This window comes from Chenopodium album, chromosome 27 (genome assembly GCF_948465745.1).
Source record: "Chenopodium album chromosome 27, dcCheAlbu1.1, whole genome shotgun sequence".
NCBI classification, from domain to species: Eukaryota; Viridiplantae; Streptophyta; class Magnoliopsida; order Caryophyllales; family Amaranthaceae; genus Chenopodium; species Chenopodium album.
This window is the reverse complement of record NC_137860.1, coordinates 16679783-16694471: the sequence shown is the minus strand read 5'-3', so window position 1 is coordinate 16694471 and position 14689 is coordinate 16679783. Positions and strand designations below refer to the sequence as shown.

Here is a 14689-nt window from a genome sequence, read left to right as displayed (position 1 = left end):
TTTTCTTGATTTGACAAGGGATTGAAAAATTCCTCGGATCTTCCATTTTCTCCGGAAGCTCACCATGGATAAGAGCACTAAAACACTTCCCTCCTTCCACCGAACTACCCTCATCAAAATCTTCCTTCTCCTCTAGTATCTCCTTAAGGAACTTGGAGTACTTAGGCATATCGGGAATTGGCTCGGTAGAGGGTGTGGAATCATGAACTTCCTTAAGAACTTCAAGGAACTTCCCAAATTGCTCATCCATTTTGAATCTCAAATATTTTTGGGGATATGGTAGATCGGGAAATCTCTCTACCTCACTCATCTTTTCAACAACATATTCTTCTTTTTCCTCAACCTCACAATAAATTTCCTTGGACTCAACCCTCTCCACTTCATTCTCTATAGCACCACTCTCATCTCTTTCCTCTTTTGAACAAGAAACTCCCTCATTAAAATCATTTCCACCACTTGTGGCAATAGAGTACACGGGTTTCTTTGGTTCAACACCTTGGGAAGGCAAAGATGAAGGACTAGCAAAATCCTTAATAGTGCTTGCTAATTGGGTAATTTGAGTCTCAAGCATCTTATTGTAGGTCATCATCTCATTGAATTTCTTATCACTAACCGCCATATAGGTGTTAATGATCTTTGTTTGATTATCAATCAATTCCTCCAAAGTAGTCCTAGGAGAAGAAGGTTGTGAATAGGAATTTTCACCTTTAGTCTTTGGAACAAAACCAGGTGGGGGACCTCTTTGAGCATTGTTTTGAAAATTTCCCCTTCCTTGATTGTTCCAATTACCCCTATTTTGATTTGAACCATAACCTTGACTATGGTTACCACCACCATGATTATGGTTACCATTACCTTGGTTATGATTTACATAACCTTGGTTTTGATTACCATAATTTTGGTTTTGATTACCATAATTTTGGCTTTGATTTTGGCCACTATAACCTTGGTTATGGTTACCACGAGAACCTTGATTCCCTTGGTTCCTATAACCACCACTATGATTATAGTTGTCAAAATTGCCTTGGTTTTGGTAATTCCTATTCCATTGGCCTCTTTGATTATCAAACCTTTGAACATTGTTGTTTGACACAAAATTAACATGTTCACACTCATTGTTGTCAAACTCATCAACACATTCATTGTTGCAATTTCTAGAATCATGGTCATATGATCCAGATACATCACAAAACAAACATCCCATAGGCATATTATGTGAAGTAGAAGGAGTTTGAGAGTTAGAAGAAGTACCTCTCCCCTTAATTTGGGAGGGAAGATTTGGAGCTTGGGAAGAGGAAGAAACACTCTCCAACTTGGCCTTGATTGCCGTAATCTCCTTTCCCAAGTTTGTCATTTGAGAGGAAAGATTGTTGATGGCATTAAGATGGTCCACCGAGTACAACGAAGATTGCTTACTTGAAGAATCTATTTCCCCATCTTGCCAATCTCTATAGTAAGTCACCACATCCTCTATTATGTCCACAACTTCTTCTTCGGTTTTGTTCATGATTGGACCACCGGCCCCTCCATCAAGGCATGCCTTGCCTTGAGGACTCAAACCACCATAGAAGATTTGGATCAATTGATATGTTGGAATTCCGTGGTGAGGACATTCTCTTTGGTACTCCTTGAATCTCTCCCATGCCTCATAAAGACTCTCATTTGGCTTTTGCTTGAATCCTTGAATTAAAGCCCTTGCCTCCGCCGTTTTCTTTTGAGGATAGAAACGGGACAAGAAAGCTTTAGTGACATCATCCCAAGTTCTCAACGAATTGGGCTTCACCTCTTTGTCTAGCCATTCCAAAGACCTTCCTATGAGGGAGAAAGGGAACAACTTAAGGCGGATGAATTCTTGAGACACTCCATTAACCTTGATCGTGTTGCAATATTTTTCGAACTCCTTAAGATGGTTCAATGGGCTCTCGTTCTTTGCCCCACTATATTGTCTCCTCTCAATTAGGGTGATCATTGCCGGCCGAATTTCAAAGTCGTTTGCCGGTGTTGTAGGTGGAGCTATGCCGCTCTCGAACCTATATGCACCGGGTACTCCCAATTCTTTCAAGGCAACTCTTGGTTGTTCTCCCATGACTTGCTCTTGTTCAATCTCTTCTTCGCTTGAGGAACTATAATCCAAAGTCTTGTTTGCTACTCTCCTCCTTGAGAGAGTTCTTTCAATCTCCGGATCAAAGGGAACAAATGAGCGATCTCGGGACCTATGCATACAAAACTCAAAGAAAATATAAGTAGCACGGCTACAAGTGTAGTCTAAAGTGTAAAATCTTTTTGTATTTTGCAAATGAAATGAAATAGACTCAACAACAACATGCACTCAAAGCACCATTCCCCGGCAACGGTGCCATTTTGATGGGAAGGAGAACGGTAGGTCGTTGGGCTACCACCCCACCCAATCAAACAAAATTTGTAACTTAACAAACCCCTATTTAGTGTAGTGGTAAGTCAAGGTCGAACCCAAAGGAATGGAGGTCGAATGCACAATGCCTAAGTCAAGCTATTTCGAAGTCAAGTAAAGGGGTTTATGAAGGAAACTAGAGCTAGAGCTAAATGATGCAAGAACTTATATGAAATCAATCTAAAGACACTAGGGCGATGGATCCACATGTAATTGTAATGGAAAATGGTAATTTGGGAGGTCAAACCGACTAAGTCAAGTGATATGAAGGAAGATCATCATGTATCCAAAAGAGCATACCAAGATGGTTCACCTAGAGGTCTAACTAGCATCAACTACGCTAAACACTACCTAGGGAACGTCACAAAGCACCTCAATCGTGAAATTGCAAGTTACTAATCAATGGTCCGTATCATAGCAAGCTCACAATGCAATCTAGTGCAATAATCAAAGATGGCCAAACCTCAATTAATCACACACATGCACATGAATTATCAACCAAATTTAATCATATCATCAACTCCATCAATTATCCCCAAATTACTCTAATCCATTATTCAAACATGCTTCACCATTTCCCTAGATAGGAAACTACTCACTAGCCATAGGAATCAAGATCAAAACTACAACAATCATCAATTTCATCATCAACATAATTGAAATCAAAGATTAAACAACAATCAATCAAAATCAATCCAAATTCAATTAAACTACAATCAATCATCAATAACGTGGAAAACAAATGAAATCAACTAGAATCAAACTTGTATTGAAATCAAGAAGAAGATCCTTACAAAACTTTGATCTAAAGATCAAATACAATGAGGAATTCTTGAGCAATCACCAAAAATCATGAGTTTCTCTCTCTAAAGTTCTAGAGTTTCTCTCTCTAAAATTCTCCCAAAAACTAACTATCCAAAATCAATCAATAAACTTCTTCCTAAAAATAGGTAGAAATAACTATATATACAAAGAGGAGGTCGGTATTGACGCCCAAAAATAGACCCTCGTAGGTGCGGGCACTCGGAGGAGGGATAATGGTGCGCACGGGGCACACCCAGATTGGTGCGCCCGCACGCACCAGGTGTACGGCCGCACACCACCTTGGTGCGCCCGCACATATCTGGGTCTTTCCCCCTTCTTCTCTTCGTCCTAGCTCAAGCGGTGCACACGTCCTAGATGATGATGATGGAGGACAAAGTAGGCAGAAACTTTCTTGAATTTCTTGAAAAGTATAAGCCATGAAGAAGGCATATACAAAGCCTTGAAGCTTGCCTCTTGGATCCACTGATGGGACGGAGAACAGTAGGTCGTTGGTCTACCACCCCACCCTATCAAACAAAATTTGTAGCTTAACTAACCCCTATTTAGCGTAGTGGCAAGTCAAGGTCGAACCCAAGGGAATGGATATCAAGTGCACGAAGTCTAGATCAAGCTATTTCGGAATCAAGAAGGGGTTTGAGGTAGAAGTAAAGCTAACTAGGTATGCAAACTTGTATTAAATCAATCTAAGACACTAGGGCAATGGATCCACATGCAATCATAATGGAAACGGTAATTTGGGAGGTCAAACCGACTAAGTCAAGCGATATGAAGGAAAATCATCATGTATCCAAAAGAGCATACTAAGGTGGTTCACCTAGAGGTCTAACTAGCGTTAACTACGCTAAACACTAACTAGGGAACATCACAAAACACCTCAATCGTGAAATTGCAAGTTCACTAATCAATGGTCCGTATCATAGCAAGCTCACAATGCAATCTAGTGTATTAATCAAAGATGGCCAAACCTCAATTAATCACACACATGCACATGAAATATCAACCAAATTTAATCATATCATCAACTCCATCAATTATCCCCAAATTTCACTATTCCATCATTCATACATGCTTCACCATCTCCCTAGCTAGGAAACTACTCACTAGCCATAGAAATGGAGATCAAAACTACTACATTCATCAAATTCATTATCAACATACTTGAATTCAAAGATTAAACCAACAATCAATCAAAATCAATCAAAATTCAATCAATAACCAAATCAATCATCAACAATATGAAAAACTAATGAAATCAACTAAAATCAAACTTGTATTGAAATGAAGAAGAAGATCCTTACAAAACTTTAATCCAAAGATCAAATACAATGAGGAATCCTTGAGCAATCACCAAAAATCATGAGTTTCTCTCTCTAGTTCTTGAGTTTCTCTCTCTAAAATTTCCCAAAAACTAACTATCAAATTCAATCTCAAACTAAAAACTTTTTCTCTTCCAAAAATAGGTAGAAATAACTATATATACAAAGGAGAGGTCGGTAATGACGCCCAAAAATAGACCCTCGTAAGTGCGGGCGCTCGAAGGAGTGTACCCTGGAATGTGCGCCCGCACACACCTGATGTGCGGCCGCACACGACAGATGTGCGGCCGCACACTCCTCGAGTGCGCCCGCACATAGCTGCAGCTTCCTCCTTTCTTCTTTGCCCTTGCTCACGAGGTGCACGCATCCTAGATTATGATGATGGAGGACAAGGTAGGCAGCAACTTCCTTGAATTTCTTGAAGAAAATGAGCCATGAGGAAGGCATAAACAAGACTTTGAAGCATGCTCCTTGAACCTCTCATTGACTTGAAACTTCTTGCACAAGCTTTAGGCATGAAAATCAATGGAAAACTATAGAAAGGAAGCCCGGGAATCCTTGGACAATCAATCACAACCTACAATCAAAGGATAAAAAAAACAAGTAAAAAGGGAAAAGAAAGCAAGTAAACAAGAAAAAGCACGAAATAGAGAAACAAACTACAAAAGGCATAAAAAGAGGAAAACAAGAATAAAACTAAGGAAAACTAAAGAAAAGAGAGATAAAATGAAATAAAAATCATCCAAAAAGGAACCAAATGAGTGCCAAAAATGTCACACATCAAATTCCCCCAAGCTAAATTTTGCTCGTCCTCGAGCAAAACAAAGCAAGAAAAAGTGAGGATGAAAATTTTATTAAAAACGAAAAAGAAAGACTCAAGATAAGAATATACACTAAAACTCATTGTCGTAGGAATCACGGTTGTTTTTAGCTACAACAAGCCCTTTAAACCCCAAAGTCGCCTATGAGGACGAGTGAGGTCTCGTAAGGGTATCCTAAGAGTTTGACCCATAACTCTCCACCAAACATCAATGAGGCAAACCATAGAATTAAAAGAAAGAAAATGAAATAGAAACAAATCTTTGCGAAATGAATCAACATAAAGACTATAAAGCATGTGAATGACAATCTTTCTCAAGTAGTTAAGGTATGCACGTTTCAAGATATCCAAGGTTGATTGAAACATAGGGTATGCTAGGCATAGGAACTAGTTATCACAATTCATTTTCATCCCAAACAATCTTACCACGTTCTTCCCACTAGTCTCAAATCTCCCCTTAGTGAGTGTCCCAATGATTCCTCAAAGGAACCGGAAAAGAAATATTTTAAGGCTACTCGACAATCTTGACTATGCATCCCCTTTCTTTAGGCAATGACCCATGATGCCCTCCCCCGAATAGTGACTCAACTATCTAGGTCGAAAGGTCTTTCCCCAAAGTTGTAACGTAAGGCATAAAGGGTGAAGGTAGGCAAAAATTTTAAAATTTGGTGATTTTCCTAAAAAGTGAAGCAAAAGGGTGATCAATCCTTAACACCACAATCAAGAAATTACCAAACAAAAACAACACCCCCAAGCTTACTTGAAGCTATACTCACAAAAATATATACAAAAAGCATACACGCTTCTCCCCCAAGCTAAAATGGAGCATTGTCCTCAATGCTTAGAAGGAGAAAAGAATACATCAAAATATTTTTGTATTTTTCACTTTTCACTTTTTTTGTGTTTTTATATCGTAATTGCAAAGTCCTTGCCTTTTGCTAAATTCGGACGGCTTTTACAACTTTTGCACTTATTTGTCCATGCCTTTTATTATAAAGGACGGCTTTTACTCATACTCATTTGCCATTATTCACAAAGAAATCATAACACAATCTTGCTTTCATAAAAACCAAAATTCCAACGTAACCACCACAAACTTCATCTCAAAGATCATATTGCTTCACAAAAATCAAGAAAGGTAGAAAATGAAACAAAAGGTCAAATAACTAAAGATGTGGCTCGAAAAGAAGGGATAAGGCTCAAATGGTTGCAAGAAGACAAATGTAAACCAAAAACAAAAGAAAATAACAAAATATAGTAAAAAGGAAAAATACCACCCCGAAAAATGTGCCTTTGTCCTTCCTAGATAGTTCGGTCTCGTGTTTGAGAATCATACATCAAGCTTTATTAGATTAGGTTTGCATAGTCAAGGATCCACGCCGCTCAAATAAGGAATGTTGAAGGCTTAAAAAACAAGTAACCTCACAAGGTTGTGGCAAAAACTCACCAATGGTGTCAAATCAACTATAGGAAGCAACTACCAACATACCACAAACAAGTAGAATCCGGCTTCATAATCCTCCTAGTTCAAACCAACTACCCTAGCATACACTATCCTAGAGTCAACCGAATATAATCTCAAACCGCGCATACCTTTACAACCTAGGAAGAAAATCATGCAAAAGACAAGTCCAATGTACAATGTTCATTTCAAAAGAAAAGAAATGAAAAACAATGCCTCAAAATCACATCAAAAATAAAAAGAAAAGAAAAGAAAGTAAGAGAAAAAGGTAAAATAAAAGAGAGTAAAAGAAAAGAAATGGAGACATAGGAAAGGAAAACATAGGAGAAAAGCATGCAAAGGACTAGAAAGCATGTTAAACACATAAAAATCCCAATCGACAAACAAGTGATCGATAGACAACAAAGTCACCGATCCCAAACACATTACGTGTTAACAAGCATCCATCCTCGAACCATTCAACGTCTCCTAAACCAATCCTATTCTATGCAACCAAGGAAAATAAAGAGAAAAATAAGAAAGGTCTCACCGGGATTCCAAGCATAGCAAAAACAAATGAAGCAATAAGAAACCACCTCGTAGCATTCCATATCCATAAGCTCTTCAAGGAACCAAGTGAGAAAAAAGAAATAAAAGAAACTATGAACAAAGAAAAAGGTTAGTAACTTCAAAACAAATAAAAGAAAACAACAAATAAAAGAACTTAAACAAAGCAAGAAGTATATACAACTAAAGGAAAGAGAAGCTAAACTACCAAAGAAAATAAAGAATAAAAGAAATAAAATCTAGACGAACTAAAGAACTACTCTAAACTACAAGATTTGGATTTAAGGGATTTGGATTGAGGGGTTTGGATATAAGGGATCATCAACAACATGGCAAGCAAAACAACTCCACAAACAACAAACATCCAAGAAAATAGGGAAAACAAGCTAGCTACAAGAAAAGTAGCCTAGAGATCAAGAAAATGAGGAAACCAAAAAGAGGAATGAAAATAAACATGCAAGCAACTAAGATATGTACACAACAACAACAAGGTCACCGAGTAAGTTACTAGTTCCCCCAAGCTAGATAGAAAATACATCTCAACATCCCGATCAAAACAAAGCAAGTATCAAAAATATGAGGGATGGAGGTAAAAAGCATGAGAAGCTAAAAGGGAACTAATAACTACTACCATCACCACCACCACTCCCACTTGGCCCGGCCCCATCGGGGTCTCTGTTGCGCTCGGGGTCATCGAAGGGATGAGGGTAAGGCTCCCATCCTCCGGTGTACCCCTCGGGCCACCCATAATGCCCCTTGAAAAGATCGTGTTGCCAAGGAGCAAGAGGGGTGTAGGTATCGGGCAAAGTGAGCTCAAAAGGGTGGTTGGGATGGACATGGGGGTAGTTAGGATCCCCCCTATAGTCACTACCACCCGGAGCCTTTTAATCATAGTTACCATGCTCGTCCGGGTAATAGTGACGCTCGGTGTCGGGGTTAGAAGGCCCCGACCAATAAGGATGCCCAAACGAAGGTAGAGGACCTTGTTGGGGCGGGAAATACGGATAGTTAACCGGGGGAGTAATGTTCCCACGGTTAACTTCCGCATCATAAAGTTGTTGTTGTTGTATAAACATACCTTGTTGCATCTCTTGAATACCTCTTATTTGGTCATAGAGGGCCCCAAAGTCTTGATCGTACATGCCGTCTACGTGGACTTTCAATCCACTCATTTGCTCACTAAGAGCCCTCAAATCGTCATTGGCAAAAGCATGTTGCCCTTGCTTTTGTTCTTGCTCATGAGGAGCTTGTTGTTGTGGAGAAAAATGTTGTTGTTGATGTTGTTGTTGTTGTTGATTTTGTTGTTCTTCCTCATCTTCTTCTTCTTCTTCATCCTCCTCGGAATCAAAGTTTGGATGCCGGAAGGACCTGGGAACATGCCAAACATTGTCGGCAATCCTAGCCAAAGAAGTCAAGCTAGGGTTAGGCAAGAAGCACCAATGCTCGTGGCCCCTTAGCCACTCATATCTCCCTTCACTAAAACCCTTGGAGATAAATTGGATTTGACCCAATTGTTGCATATCGAGGTAGATGGAATCTGCATCCCTGATCTCCTTACAAAAAGGGAGATAATCATCGAGGCGAAGGTGAGTCAGAAGCCTAGTTACCATACCCCCACAAGGGATCTCTCCCGTCCTCCTTTTGCGAAGGTCCAAGCAATATTGGGCAAAGATGTAGCCCAAGTTCAACCGGCCCACAAACTCCGAGCGAGTAGATAGCCAAAGGACTTTGAGCTCCAATTTACTCAATTTCCCCATCTCTTGCTTGGGGAACAAGACATAGCCCAATAGACGGTGTACAACCCTAAGACAAGGTTGGTACACGTCCGAGATCTTGGCCTTGTTGGCGATGAACTCACTACCACCGGAGATGTCTTCCCACCAAGAATCTTGATCATAATCCGGGAAGATGAAGTGTTCAACGTTAATAATATCCCCATGGGGATCAAAATCCAAAGCGGCGTTGAACTCTTCTAAAGATTGGTCAAATATGTTGTTGAACAATTGGAACCGCACCCTATATACCTCTCCAATGGGTACAAGCTCCAAGGTAGCCAAGAACTCCAAGGTAGGCTCCTTGTAGGTGCGGTAGGCGTCGGCGATGAAAGTCCCGAATCTCAAATTCAAAAGCAATGACCGCACATCATTATCAATCCCCAACTTCAGCATATCGGATTGAAAGTAATGGCGGGTTTGTTTGAGGGTTCTTTCATCTTTCAGATTTTGATAAAAGGCTTTTTGTTTATCGGTGAAATTTTTCTTCTTTGGAAGAGAGGTAGGAGGTCGTGTTTGAGTGGAAGATGGGTTGGAAGTACTAGGCCTAGAAGATGTACTAGGCCTAGTGGAGGTACTTGGGCGGGGAGGTTCCTCGATGCTAACATCGGTTTTTCGCTTTTTGGTGAGTTTCTTGAGGTATTTAGACATTGTGAGAAGTATAGAAGATCACCAACAACCAATCAAGTAGCAAACCAAAGAACCAAGAGCACCACACCCAAATTCACCACTTACTACCAATATCACCAAACTCCAATTTCACAATTCCCTTCAATCAAACCAATTCCAAACCAATCAAGAATATCAATGAACCAAGAAAAATTCCTTGTCAATCAATCCAAGAGCAGACACAAAGCCAATACCGAAATCACCACTTACTACCAACTTTCCAAAATTTCAACTCACAAGAATTCAACCAAAATTGATGAAAATTGCTACAAAATCAACAAACAACACAATGTCATGCAAAATCAATCAACAAATATCACCAAATCACAACCAAAATCAAGAACAAGCATCAAAATTCACAAAATCAATACTACACTATTCATGCTCATACAAATTTGTAATTCATGCAAATTTATGATATAATTGGCAAAATTAAATCAAGGATTAGTGATTATACCATTCCAACTCCACACAAAACCCCCAATTTTCGGCCACCAAGAGTAGGAGAGAGAGTGAGTGAAATTTGGGTCAAATTGTGAGGAATTTGTAGTGTAGAAAGATTTGTGAGTGATTTTGAGTAAGAATGTAGTGATTTTGGTGAGGATTTGAGTGTTTTTGGATGATGAATGAGGGTGGAGGAGTGCACACAAAGGAGGGTTTGAATGAGGGTATGAGTGAGGAAGATGAGGGAAGTGAGAAAATGAGGGAAAAAGGAGGAAGAAGAGGATAAATGCACGTCCAGCATCTGTGCGGGCGCACATCAGCACATGTCTCGTGTGCGGCCGCACATCCCTGTGCGTGCTCCTTCCTTCTTTTTTTCTCAAAGATTTGATACTTACTGCCTATTTGGGTGCGCACATGAATCATGATGGTGATGAGGAACAACATAGGCAGTAGCTAAAATCATTTTCAAAGTCCTCAAAGTTGAAAATTCATGTGCACACCACAAAAATTCACTAAGTATCAATTTCCTCCAACTTTCAAAATATGAAATTCCTATCTTACCTCTCTAAAATTCTTACCCTCTTACCTCAAATTTCGACTAGAATCGAACAAAATATGATTTGTGCCATGAACACCTTCCATCCATCATGCATATTTGTTGAATTCCAATCCCACAAACGGACATCCTAAAAATCCAAATAAAGAGAAAAGTAAAAGAAAAGACAAAGTAATAAAAGAAACAAAAATGAGAAAATTTAAAAATCAAAGAGAAAGGTTAGAAACTCCGGGTTGCCTCCCGGAAAGCGCTTGCTTAAGGTCCTAAGCTCGACCCTTCCTCCTAATCATGGAGGATCAAAGAACACCACCTTCTTCAAGGTGGTTGATAGAGCAAATTCTTCTTCAACCTTGGGTAACTTCTCATTAATGCTTGATGAAACTCTCACAAAATTCTTTTCAAATTCTTCTTTTTCACTTCTCAACTTCTTCCTTTTCCTTGTTTTCTTCAAGTCACGGGCCTTTTTCTTCGGCTTGACTTCAACATCCTTAATCATGGAAGCTTTCTCTTCCTCATGAGAATTAAGCTTGAACCAATTTGGAAAAACCAATATCTTTCTCATCCTTTGGCTTTTGAATCACAAATTCTTCTTCACTAACGTCATTAATACTTGCACAAACATCATTAACAATCTCAAAAACATTGTTAGTAGAAGAATCAATCATGCACATACCATCAATGGAACGAGAAAGACTAGCACATGCGATATCTTGGACACAAGATAAAGACTCGTGCATTGGTTTTAACTTAAAACTCTCTTCTAATTTCCCACACCTCAAAGTAATTTGACCTCCTTTGACATCTATTAAAGCTCCCGAGGTAGCTAAGAAAGGTCTCCCTAAGATGATTGGAATATGTTCATCCTCCTCAATCTCTAGAACAACAAAATCCACCGGAAAAACAAACTCTCCAATCCTTAAGGGGACATCATCAATTCTTCCCTTAGGAAGCTTAATAGAATGGTCGGCCAATTGAAGTGTTATCTTGGACGGTTGAAGCTCACCTAGATCAAGCCTTTCGAAGACCGAGAAAGGCATAATGCTAACACTAGCACCAAGGTCACACAAAGCATTTTCAAAAACCATTTCCTTAATTCGACAAGGGATTGAAAAATTCCCCGGATCCTCCATCTTCTTCGGAAGTTCACCATGGATAAGAGCACTAAAGCACTTCCCTCCTTCCACCGAACTACCTTCATCAAAATCCTCTCTCTCTTTTAAGATCTCCTTAACAAACTTGGAGTACTTAGGCATGTCGGGAATTGGTTCGGTAGCGGGTGTAGAATCATGAACATCCTTAAAAGCTTCAAGGAACTTCCCAAATTGCTCATCCATTTTGAATCTCAAATATTTTTGGGGATATGGTAGGTCGGGAAATCTCTCTTTCTCACTCATCTTTTCACCAACACAATCTTCTCTTTTGTCAACCTCACAATAGATTTCCTTAGACTCAACCCTTTCCACTTCATTCTCCTTAGCACCACTCTCATCTCTTCCCTCTTTTGAACAAGAAACTCCCTCTTCAAAGTCATTTCCACCACTTGTGGCAATAGAGTACACGGGTTTCTTTGGTTCAACACCTTGGGAAGGCAAAGATGAAGGACTAGGAAAATCCTTAATAGTGCTTGCTAATTGAGTAATTTGAGTCTCAAGCATCTTATTGTGGGTCATCATCTCATTGAATTTCTTATCACTAACCGCCATATAAGTGTTAATGATCTTGGTTTGATTATCAATCAACTCTTCTAAGGTTGTCTTAGGAGAAGAAGGTTGTGAATAGGAATTTTCATTTTGAGTCTTTGGAACAAAACCGGGTGGGGGACCTCTTTGAGCATTGTTTTGAAAATTTCCCCTTCCTTGGTTGTTCCAATTACTCCTATTTTGATTTGAACCATAACCTTGATTATGGTTACCGCCACCATGATTATGGTTTCCATTACCTTGGTTATGATTTACATAACCTTGGTTTTGATTACCATAATTATGATTTTGATTACCATAGTTTTGGCTTTGATTTTGGCTACTATAACCTTGGTTATGGTTACCACGAGAACCTTGATTCCCTTGGTTCCTATAACCACCATTATGATTATAGTTGTCAAAATTGCCTTGGTTTTGGTAATTCCTATTCCATTGGCCTTTTTGATTATCAAACCTTTGAACATTGTTGTTTGACACAAAATTAACATGTTCACACTCATTGTTGTCAAATTCATCAGCACATTCATTAGGACAAACACTAGAGTCATGATCATACGATCCACATGCATCACAAAACAAGCAACCCAAAGGCATATTATGTGAAGAGGGACGGGGTTAAGAGTTAGAAGGAGTACCTCTCCCCTTAAATTGGGAGGGAAGATTAGAAGCTTGAGAAGAGGTAGAAGTGCTCTCCAACTTAGCTTTGATTGCGGTGACCTCCTTTCCTAAGTTTGTCATTTAGGAGGAAAGGTTGTTGATTGCATTGAGATGGTCCACCGAATACAATGAAGATTGCTTGCTTGAAGAGTCTCTCTCCCCATCTTGCCAATCCCTATAATATGTCACCACGTCCTCAATGATGTCCACAACTTCTTCTTCGGTTTTGTTCATGATAGGGCCCCCGGCCCCTCCATCAAGGCATGACTTGCCTTGGGGACTTAAACCGCCATAGAAGATTTGGATCACTTGGTATGTGGGGATTCCGTGGTGAGGGAACTCCCTTTGATACTCTTTGAATCTCTCCCATGCTTCATAAAGGCTTTCACTCGGCCTTTGCTTGAACCCTTGAATCAAGGCTCTTGCCTCCGCCGTCTTCTTTTGGGGATAGAAACGGGACAAGAAAGCCTTTGTAACATCATCCCAAGTTCTCAAGGAGTTGGGCTTCACTTCCTTGTCTAGCCACTCCAAAGATCTTCCTAATAGAGAGAAAGGGAACAACTTGAGGCGGATGAATTCTTGAGAGACCCAATTGACTTTGATAGTGTTGCAATATTTTTCAAATTCTTTCAAATGGTTCAATGGGCTCTCATTCTTAGCCCCACTATATTGCCTTCTCTCAATCAAGGTGATCATTGCCGGCCGGATTTCGAAGTCATTTGCCGGGGTAGTAGGTAGAGCTATTCCACTCTCAAACCTATATGCCCCGGGCACTCCAAGCTCCTTCAAGGCTATTCTAGGATTTTCACCCATTCCTTGTTCTTCTTGAATTTCTTCTTCACTTGAAGAGCTATAAGCCAAGGATCTATTATCCACTCTTCTTCTTGAAAGAGTCCTCTCAATTTCCGGATCAAGGGGAACAAGGGGACGATCACGGGTTCTATGCATGCAAAACTCACACAAAAATGTTAGTAGCACGGCTACAAATGTAGCCTAGAGAAACAAAATCTTTTTGTATTTTATCAAAATGAAATAGACTCAAAAACAACATACACTCAAGCACCATTCCCCGGCAACGGCGCCATTTTGATGGGACGGAGAACGGTAGGTCGTTGGTCTACCACCCCACCCTATCAAACAAAATTTGTAGCTTAACTAACCCCTATTTAGCGTAGTGGCAAGTCAAGGTCGAACCCAAGGGAATGGATATCAAGTGCACGAAGTCTAGATCAAGCTATTTTGGAATCAAGAAGGGGTTTGAGGTTGAAGTAAAGCTAACTAGGTATGCAAACTTGTATTAAATCAATCTAAGACACTAGGGCAATGGATCCACATGCAATCATAATGGAAACGGTAATTTGGGAGGTCAAACCGACTAAGTCAAGCGATATGAAGGAAAATCATCATGTATCCAAAAGAGCATACTAAGGTGGTTCACCTAGAGGTCTAACTAGCGTCAACTACGCTAAACACTAACTAGGGAACGTCACAAAGCACCTCAATCGTGAAATT

General features: G+C 39.8%; 1 non-coding gene and 1 pseudogene across 1 annotated transcript; both read left to right on the top strand.

The window, feature by feature from the left end:
- The first annotated feature begins 1595 nt into the window (after positions 1–1595).
- Positions 1596–1701, top strand: LOC145621660 (small nucleolar RNA R71). The gene has a single exon (XR_014108480.1). It is a non-coding gene; the product is annotated as a small nucleolar RNA R71 (small nucleolar RNA).
- Positions 1702–13499: 11798 nt separating this feature from the next.
- LOC145621723 (small nucleolar RNA R71) lies at positions 13500–13598 on the top strand (annotated as a pseudogene).
- The last annotated feature ends 1091 nt before the right edge of the window (positions 13599–14689 follow it).